At 47.7% G+C, this 10442-nt stretch overlaps 1 pseudogene; it reads left to right on the top strand.

Annotated features, from left to right (window-relative positions):
• Positions 1-7089: 7089 nt before the first annotated feature.
• LOC146177686 (uncharacterized) lies at positions 7090-8778 on the top strand (annotated as a pseudogene).
• Positions 8779-10442: the final 1664 nt, after the last annotated feature.

The raw sequence follows: 10442 nt of genomic DNA, 5'->3' as shown, positions 1-10442 counted from the left end.
GCACATGGCGCAGCTTTTTGCGATTTTTGCTATATACCCCGTTTTACCTATTCGTCTTCATCATTTACACCTTGCTTTTAGCTTTACTCTGTTAAAGTTCTTCTCTTGCTTTCTCGTCAGGACCATGGCATTTCGTTACTGCAGTTACTCGTTTTAATAATAGAAATGACAAAAGACTGTAAAGGAGTTCACATATCGTTCCTAGTTCGCTTTGCTTGTTGGTCTAAGCTTTCAGATGCACAATGGATAAAAAAAAAATGTCTAGGGTGTATGCAGTCTCACACGCGGAGACTACCTAAGCTTGCGAAATTTTGGGGGTGGCTCACCTGCGTTTTGAAGGCACAACTAAGATGATCATAGTGAAATTAGGTTGCACACCAGTAAGGTAATGTCATATTTTGGAGGTTCTGTGGGTGAAATGTTGGGAGTGGACCCCTTCCGTTGCAAAGGACACCATTGCGTTTGCGATACTTGAATTGGTTTGCACGCCAAATTTCATCAAATCAAATTGCGGGAGATCAGGGGGCCAATTCTTGGGGTGCAGGCAGCCATTTTTTTGCCATCATGAGCCTATCAATCATTACGCATTGCAAAAGCCTTCTGCAATTTACACTTGGTTAAAACAGCAAAGGAAACATTGAAGCAACACATTTCACTAACACTGCAATTTTAGAGGAAAGGCTAACAATATGTAATAACATTTCTGACATTTTATTTTTAAATCTCAGTCTATTTTGTAATCGGTGTTTCTAGAAGCAATTGTGTGACAATCACCACATTTGCATCCTTTATGCAGGTCCGGCATTTCCAGTCAGTCAGTGCCATTCACACCTTGGCTGATTATCAAGCAGGACGAAGAAGCGCAAGCTGCGCATTGTACTTGCAAGGCAGGCCTCGGAGAAGCTGCTCTCACGTTGCAGCAATGCTTATTTACATTGATGCTGTTAAGGGACGGGACGGGCAAGATGTACAGATAGGAAAACGCACGGCTGCCTCCAACAGTGCAATCATTAGAACCAAAATGATTTCGAATGTACATGTTTCATCATTAACAATGAAGAAAAGGTTAATATATGGGGAAGAGCCTCTTCGCAAGAAGAAGCAAGGAAGAGCTGTCAAGGGGACCGCAGATGCAGAGTGGGCAGGGTTTCTGCAAGCTTGTCACAACAGCGGAAGACGGCCGGCACTTCTCTCATTGGAACCCAATTACGCGCATCCTTATGTTCCTGTAGCAAATAAGTTTCCTAGGGCCATCCTTACAAGTTTACAGGACGAGGACAATCCGGGCACGTGACATTAAATAAGAGAGATATGATTTTCACTTGCTTAAGGCCTGTCAGTTGAGCATGAAGTGCAGTAGCTCCAGTCAGCATGATTCGTACTCTTTGTGTAGCAATTTTCCTGCATGATGTCACATCACTTCGGCTGACCGGCGAAGAATTGACACGTTTGAATTGTGGTGCTGGCGCAGACTCTTGAGAGTTCCTTGGACTGCCAGAAGATCAAATTAGTCGTTATTGTCAACCATAAACCCTGACTGCTAATTGGAGGGTGAAATTCTAAAGTTAAAGCTCAGCTACTTTGGTCATCTGATGAGAAGAGAGGAGTCGCTGGAGAAAGATTTGATGTTGGGAAAGGTCGAGGGTCGCCGGAGAAGGGTAGGCAGCGAACGCAATGGTTAGATGGCATCCTTGAGGCGCTGCGGATGAAGTTATGTGATGTTAGGAAGATAGTGAGAGACCGGAAAGCGTGGCGTGACATGGTCCATAGGGTCACGAAGAGTAGGACATGACTGAACGACTGAACTGAACTGAAATACCCCTATTCGGGGTGTTACGTAAGTGGTGGGGTTTACAAAATACAGGAATCAACAGTGCTTGAAAATTATTATGAACATGTTATGACAGAAATATAGTGGGGAAAGCTGTTCCAGTTAGCTGCACGAGAAAAAAATGAATTGGCAAATAGTGTTACGGGCACGTGGAAGCAAAACTTGAAGAGAATGATCGATGCGATGGAACCTGCGTTGTGGAAGTGCGCAGGTGTATGGTTATTGCTTTAGTGGTGAATAAAAGAACTTGTGAAATAGGACAAGCTGTACTACACTGCAATATCAAAAATTTCTCGGGACGTTTAAGTCTCCTTATGTAGTGTGAATGCGTAGTATTGCCATTGAACAACATTACTCCTTATCTTCCCCGTCTTTCAGGTTCCTGAGTTGATTGAAAAAGCAACGAAAGAGCAAGCAAGAAGCTCCAAGTGGTTCGCCTTTATAGCTGGTCGCGTCACAGGCTGTGTGCAGGACTTCAACGACAAACCCCTGGTTGTCTCTGCTTAAGATGCTGTGTTATCCCGAAGATGCTCAGCTTTCAAGCCCGCCAACTGCATTGGAAAAAGCCACACAAGCTTACGTTGCTGCATCAAATAATATTCATGTCAACTTTCAGTGCAGTCAATAAGGTCTGCATATCCGAAAAGGAAGTCATTTCTTTTTGCAACCCCCGATGGCATGATCAGGTGTGACTGTTCTGGCCAGGGAGAGCTTGAGGTGAAATGCCCATTTAACAGTAGAAAAGAGTCAGTCAGGAGTTATGCAATGTCTGACTCTACATGTTGTTCCATTGCAAATGACAAAGTGATGCTAAACACAAACCGCAGTTACTTCTACCAGGTTCAAATGCAGAGTTTTGTGTGCATGGTGAGGTACTGCGATTTTGTGTTCGGACACTGGATGATTATGTTGTATTTCGAATCTATGAAGACACAGTTTTGCAGTAGAAAGCCGCAACGGTGCGCACTTTACTTTAAGCTTGTCATTCTGCCAGAATTATACGACCGCTATTGGACTGAAAAGCTTTTGTACACAGCCACAAGAGGCTAGTGATGAAGACTCGGCGCCACCAGATGAGCTGTACTGTGTATGTAGCGGTCCCGAATCGGGCAAAATGTTGATGGGTGACAGCAAGCCGCGCAAACGTGTCTGGTTCCACTATCAATGTGTAAGTCTGAACAGAACACCTAAGGGAAAAAAAATGGTACTGCCCCGAGTGCACAGAGTAAAGTAAGAAGGCCTAATTTGTTAGTAGTGGCTGACCAACATTCATCTTTGTACAAAAGTGAGATACACGTAGCGAACATGAAGGGAAGTGAAAGAAATAAACAGTGTGGTATCTTCAGTGCGCATGAATTTAACTATGCCCTTTGCTTTTTGCAGGTAAAGTAAGCACAAAAATTGAGAGTACCTCTATTTCATCATCATCATAATCATCATCAGCCTGATTATACCCACTGCAGGGCGAAGGCCTCTCCCATATTTCTCCACTTAACCCGGTTCTGTGCTAGCTGCATCCACTTGACCCCTGCAAACTTCTTAATCTCATCCGCCCACCTAACATTCTGCCGCCACCTGTTACGCTTTCCTTCCCTTGGAATCCAGTTTGTTACCCTCAGCGACCATCGGTTATCCTCTCTCCGCACTACATGTCCCGCCCATGTCCATTTATTCTTCTTAAGTTCCGCTAGAATGTCGGTAACTTGAGTTATTTCTCTGACCCACTCTGCACGCTTTCTATCTCTTAATGTTACCCCTACCATTTTTCGTTCCATAGCCCTCTGGGTTGTCCTCAACTTAAGTAGAACTCTCTTGGTTAGCGTCCACGTTTCAGCGCCATAGGTGAGTACAGGCAAGATGCAACTGTTGTATAATTTCCTCTTGAGCGACACCGGCACGCTGACATTCATAATCTGCGAGTGCCTGCCAATTGCGCTCCATCCCAATCTTATTCTTCTTGTTATTTCCTTTTCATGGTCCGGATCTGCAGTTTCTACCTGTCCTAAGTATACATATTCGCCTACTACTTCCAGTATTTCGCTACCTAATGTAAACTGCTGTTCCTTCCCGAGGCTGTTGAACATTACCTTAGTCTTCTGCATATTGATTTTCAAGCCTACCTTTCTACTTTTCCTGTCTAGGTCATCAATCATTATTTGCAGTTCATCCCCCGAGTTGCTTAGCAACGCAATGTCATCAGCAAATCGCAGATTACTGAGGTATTCTCCATCTACCCATATCCCTAACTGGTCCCATTCCAAGTCTCTGAATACTTCCTCTAAACAAGCTGTGAATAGTGCTGGGGAGATTGTGTCTCCTTGCCTAACACCTTTCTTTATAGGAATTTTGTTACTTTCTTTATGCAGAACTATGGTTGCTGTGCAGCCACTATATATATCTTCCAGCACTTTCACGTACGCCTCGTCTACCCCCTGATTTCGCAATGCCTGCATCGCCGCCGTGGTTTCAACTGAGTCAAATGCTTTTTCGTAATCAATGAATGCTATGTATAAGGGCTGGTTATATTCCGAGCATTTTTATATCAGCTGATTGATGGTATGGATATGATCGATAGTAGAGTACCGTTTCCGAAACCCTGCTTGATCCTTTGCTTGATTGCAGTCTAAGGTTGTCCTGATTCTATTAGCGATTACCTTAGTAAATACCTTACACGTAACAGACAGTAAGCTGATTGGTCTGTAATTTTTAAGGTCCTTAGAGTTCCATTTCTTGTGAATCAGGATAATGTTTGCATTCTTCCATGGTTCCGGTGCCGTCGATGACACCAAGCACTGCGTATACGGGGTGGCCGGTTTTTCTAGCACAATATCCCCCCCCCCCGTCCTTCAGCAAATCTGTAGTTATCTGATCCTCTCCAGCTGATTTCCCCCTTTTCATAGTTTCTAGTGCTTTCTTGACCTCGTCCTTCGTCACTGGTGGAACGTCTGACTGTTTTTCCCTACCGCCAATCTGATTACGGTCGTGACTAATTTGGCTACTGTAGAGATCTGTATAGAACTCCTCGGCTACTTTTACTATCTTGTCGATATTAGTGACGACGTTGCCCGCCTTGTCCCTTATCGCATACATCTAGTTTCTGCCTATGCCCAATTTCTTCTTTACCGCTTTAAGGCTTACCCCGCTCTTTACAGCATGCTCAATTTTCTCCATGTTATACTTCCTTATAACGACCACCTTGCGCTTATTGATTAGCTTTGATATCTCGGCCAATTCGATCTGGTCTGTTGGATTGGAAGCTTTCATACTCTGGCGTTTCTTAATCAAATCTTTCGTCTCCTTAGACAGCTTACCGGTATCCTCTCTAACTATCCTACCGCCTACATCTACCGCGCACTCAGTAATGATATCGCACTCAGTAATGATAGGGGTTTTACATGTCCATTTCCGGTTCTTCCGTTCGCTGAAGAAGGTGTTCATGATTCGTAAGTTATTGCGCTCTTCAAACTCAACTAGTAACTCCCCCCTGCTATTCTATAGAACCAATGCCATAGTCACCTACTGCCTTGTATCCTGCCTCTTTTTTCCCTACCTTGGCATTGATGTCGCCCATTAGGACAGTATACTGCGTCTTTGCTTTTCGCATTGCCGATTCTACATCTTCATAGAAGCTTTCAACTGCCTGGTTATCATAACTACACGTAGGTGCATAGGCCTGTACAACCTTCAGTTTATACCGCTTATTAAGCCTAATTACGATGCCTGCAACCCTCTCATTAATACTATAGAATTCATCTATATTACCCGCTATATACTTATTGACAAGGAAACCTACTCCTAGCTGTCGCCTCTCTGGTAAACCTCGATAACACAGTACATTCCCATCCTTCAGTACAGTATATGCCTCATTCGGCCTCCTAACCTCCCTAAGCCCTATAACATCCCATTTCATGCCCTCTAGTTCCTCTAACAGCACTTCTAAACTAGCTTCACTAGCTAGGGTTCTAGCATTAAACGTTCCCAGGGTCAGTTTTCAATGGCGGCCTGTCCAGCGGAGCCAGGCTTTCTTAGCACCCCCTGTTGCGTCACAGGTCTGACCGCCGCCGTGGTCAGTTGTTCCGCAGCCGCTGGTGACTGAGGGCCGGGGTTTTAAGGAGCTTATCATAGGAGGTTGTGGCCAATTACTGCACCAGGGTGGCTAACTTCTGTTCTGGTGAGGGAATGCGTTGCCGGAGGTGTTCACCGGCATCAGGTCGCACCCCAAACCTGTTTATGCAATTCCATCGACACGCGGAGTTTTTTTTTTCATCCGGTGGAGAATTGCGCGGCACCGGGATTTGAGCCCCGGTCCTCTTGCATGCGAGGCGGATATTCTACCGCTACGCCACCGCTGCATTATACCTCTATTTACAACCATTCTCTAAGTGTAGTGGCATAATTTAAAAAATAAATCTTCTACCATTGCTTGGATGTGTCGTACATAATACAAACAATGGCACATTGCATGACCGTAAATTCTCGGAGGTTTTAAGCTGTATCGAGCAGATTAAAGCAATCAGAATTCATGGAGAGATAATGATGGGACACATTTCATCCCAGCTCAATCCTAGGAGAAAAGCACACTGTTTCCTGTGCTTTTTGTTCTTCAAATAACTGCGTACAAGGAACAATGTCCTGTGATTTCGCCAAAATGGGACACTTGACATGGTCATATTGCACAGTGCTGCACAAACAAAAGCAATCTTGTCGAGTACTGGTGGCCCATGTACTTCCGCAGTGATTACTTCTACAGGGAGTATGTGCTTTAGGATTTTATACTTGTTACGCATAAGTCCAAACACTCTTTCGACATGGATCGTCCATTTGCTATCTTTTGCGAGTCTTTTCTATATCAACAGCAGATAGTTGCTGCTTACCTCTAGTGAAAACAGGCATAGCCAACTTTGCACATTGCAAACCTACACTGTCGGCAATTGTGAATCCCCGATGATATAGAACTTATCCTCTCGTAAGAGGTTGTTGAGAACACCCCATGTCTGCAATGACTTTATCGCTTGTCCGGCGGCACCATCCTCAAAATATAAATGTGACAACACCTTGTGGTGGGGAAATGAGGGGCTCATTATTAAAGCATTTAAAGGAGCGAACAGTCCGCGAGTGCAAGGCAAACGGGTTGTTTTTTTTATTTTTTACTGTTGACATTTACAAGAATTTCTCTTATGTGCTCCGCGAGCGATAGGCCTCGTCGCTGTCGCGGCTGCCGCGGTTCGCCGCCTCGGCGGCAGCCACTCAGCCCCGAGATGGAGGAAACGTCCGTTGTGGCAACGATCTCCGACTCTCCAATAACCGTTCAAGTTCAAGGCGAAGAAATTTCACCTGAGGAATTCCACCGCGGCCATGGATGGACGCTCGCGGGGGAACGCATGTCAAGACTCCGTCAACGAGACCTCGACGCGAAGCTCGCCGGCAGCGACAACCAAGTAAGCAAGAAAGCGAAAGGAAATAAGAACGTTAGAGCCTCGGCCATCAAGGCAGCGAGAATGCCAGCCATGCCGCAGGAGGAAAACAAGATCGTAATCAGACCGCGAGGGGGACTCGACATCACCAAGATCGACACTACGGCCGTCGCTGCGGCCATTCTCGCCGCGGCCAAGATCACGAACAAAGAGAACGCATCGGACACGATCTGCCCGAACGCGCAACAAAATATAATGGTAATCAGCACGCCCAAGGAAGAAAACGCCGTCCGCTACGCAAGAATTCAAGCTATATACATTCAAGACAAGACCTTCGAAGTCAGCGCGTACCGCACGGCGCCGTACGACACCGTGAAGGGCATCATCCGAGGCATCCCTGTCGACGAGAAAGCCGAACATCTCGACAGCAACATTGTAAACGACAGAAACCCACTCGCCGTAGGCGCCAAAAGAATCGGCAACACGACCACAATCATAGTAGCCTTCAGAGGACCCAAGGTACGGAACTTTGTCCGATATGGTGTCACGCTCATACCGTGCCACCTGTACAGAAAGCAAATTGACGTCTGCCACCAGTGTGGTCGGGTAGGGCATCGCAAGGACGTGTGCCCGACGCCAACCAACCGGATCTGCAGGGGCTGCGGCCAAGTGAATCCAAAAGAGACCACAAATGTACACCCAAATGCAAACTGTGCGGCGGCGCTCACCCGACCGCCTACAGAGAATGTAAAGCCAGATACAAGGTTCCCTACGTCGTTCGCAAGCGTCAGTGGGAGCGCCGAAAAGTCAGCCATCACCTGCCGTCGGAGAGCGATTTCCCACCACTTGACAAGCCAGCTGCCCCTAAGTCAAGAACGCCATCGAGAGACCGCGTGCAGTCGAGAAATAGCAGCTGTAGGAGCCAGAGCAGAGACGCGCGAGAAACGAAAACCCAAGAATCACCGTCGCGTGAGAGAGTCGGTTGGGGCAATGCCGCACGAGGTATCATGAAGACCAATCCGAGCTACAACGCCAAGACAGAAGACAACGCTTCAACCAAGGAACGAGAGATCAACGAGGCCCTAAAAACGGAGAACGCGACCCTGCCAGCCACCATCAACAACCTCACCAAGGAAATCGCGGAGATCCACAACGCCCTTCGCAACGTCGAACAGCAAAGATCCAGCCCGAGCGGCAACAACAAGGCCGAAGAAACTACGGCCGACGCAGACAAGGAGCCGGTAATGAAGAAGAGGGCCGTCGAATCACGCAAGAACAAGAACAACATGAGCAACTGCAGCACCGACAGCAGCAACAACAACGTCGAGGCCAAACTCAACAGCCTCGAGGATATAATCAAATCGATGAAGCAAGCCATCGAAGCCTTCCAAACGGAGAACGTCAATAGACTCAACAATCTGGAAAGAAGCGTGCAACCAAACGTTCGCGCCAGTACAGCATCAAGTCAACAAAGCGCAGCAACACGGACAATTCTGAATAGGACAATCATGGCCTCCAACTCCACAGGCATAACAGTGTGGCAGTGGAACTGCTGCGGCTTCGTTAAGAAGAAGGCAGTCGTCGAGCAGTACATCGAGCACGCGGCTCGCAAGCCCGACGTGCTCCTCCTCCAAGAAACACTAACGGACAAGCCGTCCCTCCCCGGCTACAGGGTGCACGCGGGCCCGCCCGACGGCAGAGGCCTGTGCACCCTGGTCAGGAAGGGACTCACCTTCGTCGAACACCGGCTAAGCAATGTCAGGATTGAACACACGCTCATCGAACTCATACCGACCAAGCAAAGAAAAAACAGCATCTTCATTTTGAACATCTACAGTAACCCATCGCGGAGACTCCAGAGCTTCAAACCCATTCTCAAGAAGGCAAGCACGACCTCCGGCCAGAGCACGCTGATCGCATGCGGCGACTTTAATGCGATGAATCCGGCGTGGGGCTACGTCAAGAGCAATGCGAAAGACAGAAACCTATCCCAAGACGCGGCGGAACTCGACTATACCCTCATAACCTACCCGGCTTACCCAACGAGAATTGGCAACTCCGTGTCCCGAGATACCAGCCCCGACCTCACGTTCGTCAAAAACAACGAACCGATCACGATCACATGGAGGAACACGGGGGTGGACCTCGGTAGCGACCACATGATATTGTAAATTATCATACCGGAGCAGAGCAGTACCAAAGTCAGGGAACATACGTGGATCGATTGGTCCGCTTTCAGAGATAACAGAAATCAGGAAGCGGAAGAGACCGAAATCGATGACACCGACGCGTGGACCAACAAGATCCTCCAAGATGTTCGAAACTCAACCAAAGACATAGTAACAGATCTCGAAACGAACAGAATGGATAGCCGACTGGCCCACCTTATCGAGGCCAGGCAGTCCATTCTCAACAGATGGAAACAACAACGCCTTAATCGTAGGCTACGAAAGAAAGTGGCAGAACTCAACAGAGCAATCGAAGACCACTGTCGCACGCTATGTGCGCAACAGTGGAACGAGATATGCAACGCTGCCGACGGCCAGATGCACAACGGGAGAACATGGAACTTGCTGAAGCATCTGCTCGACGAAACCAAGACTAAGTCACACGAAAGGGACCGACTGGCGAAACTCATCCATCGAGAAGTCACTAAACACGGCGCCGATAAGGTGACGAAGCGCATCAGCGACAGATACCTGCCTGCCGACTACGCCCACGGAGTGCCATGGGCTGTACGGGGGGCTGCCCAACGCCCGTCTCGACAGAGATATAGACGTAGAAGAAGTTCGCACGGCACTGCAGGACCTCAACAGCAGGTCGGCGGCCGGGCTGGACCGCATCACCAACAAGGCGGTTAAGAACCTCGACTAAAAGTCCATAGAAAGCCTCACGAGCTATTACAACAAATGCTGGAAAACGGGAACGCTGCCGACGCAGTGGAAGAAGGCCAAGATCATCCTAATCCCCTAGCCGGGCAAGCCATCCGACACGGATAACCTCCGACCCATATCGCTCACATCTTGCGTGGGCAAGGTGTTGGAGCACGTCCTGCTCAACAGGTGGCAAGAATACCTCGAGAAAGAAGATTTCTACCCGGAAATCATTGGCTTCAGGCAGCATCTAAGTACCCAAGACGCCATGATACAACTCAAGCACCAGATCATCGACGGCAACACTGGCGACAACAAAGCAGT

This window comes from Amblyomma maculatum, chromosome 10, assembly GCF_055883805.1.
Source record: "Amblyomma maculatum isolate TAMU_Amacu chromosome 10, ASM5588380v1, whole genome shotgun sequence".
NCBI classification, from domain to species: Eukaryota; Metazoa; Arthropoda; class Arachnida; order Ixodida; family Ixodidae; genus Amblyomma; species Amblyomma maculatum.
This window is presented reverse-complemented; position numbering and strand designations above follow the sequence as displayed.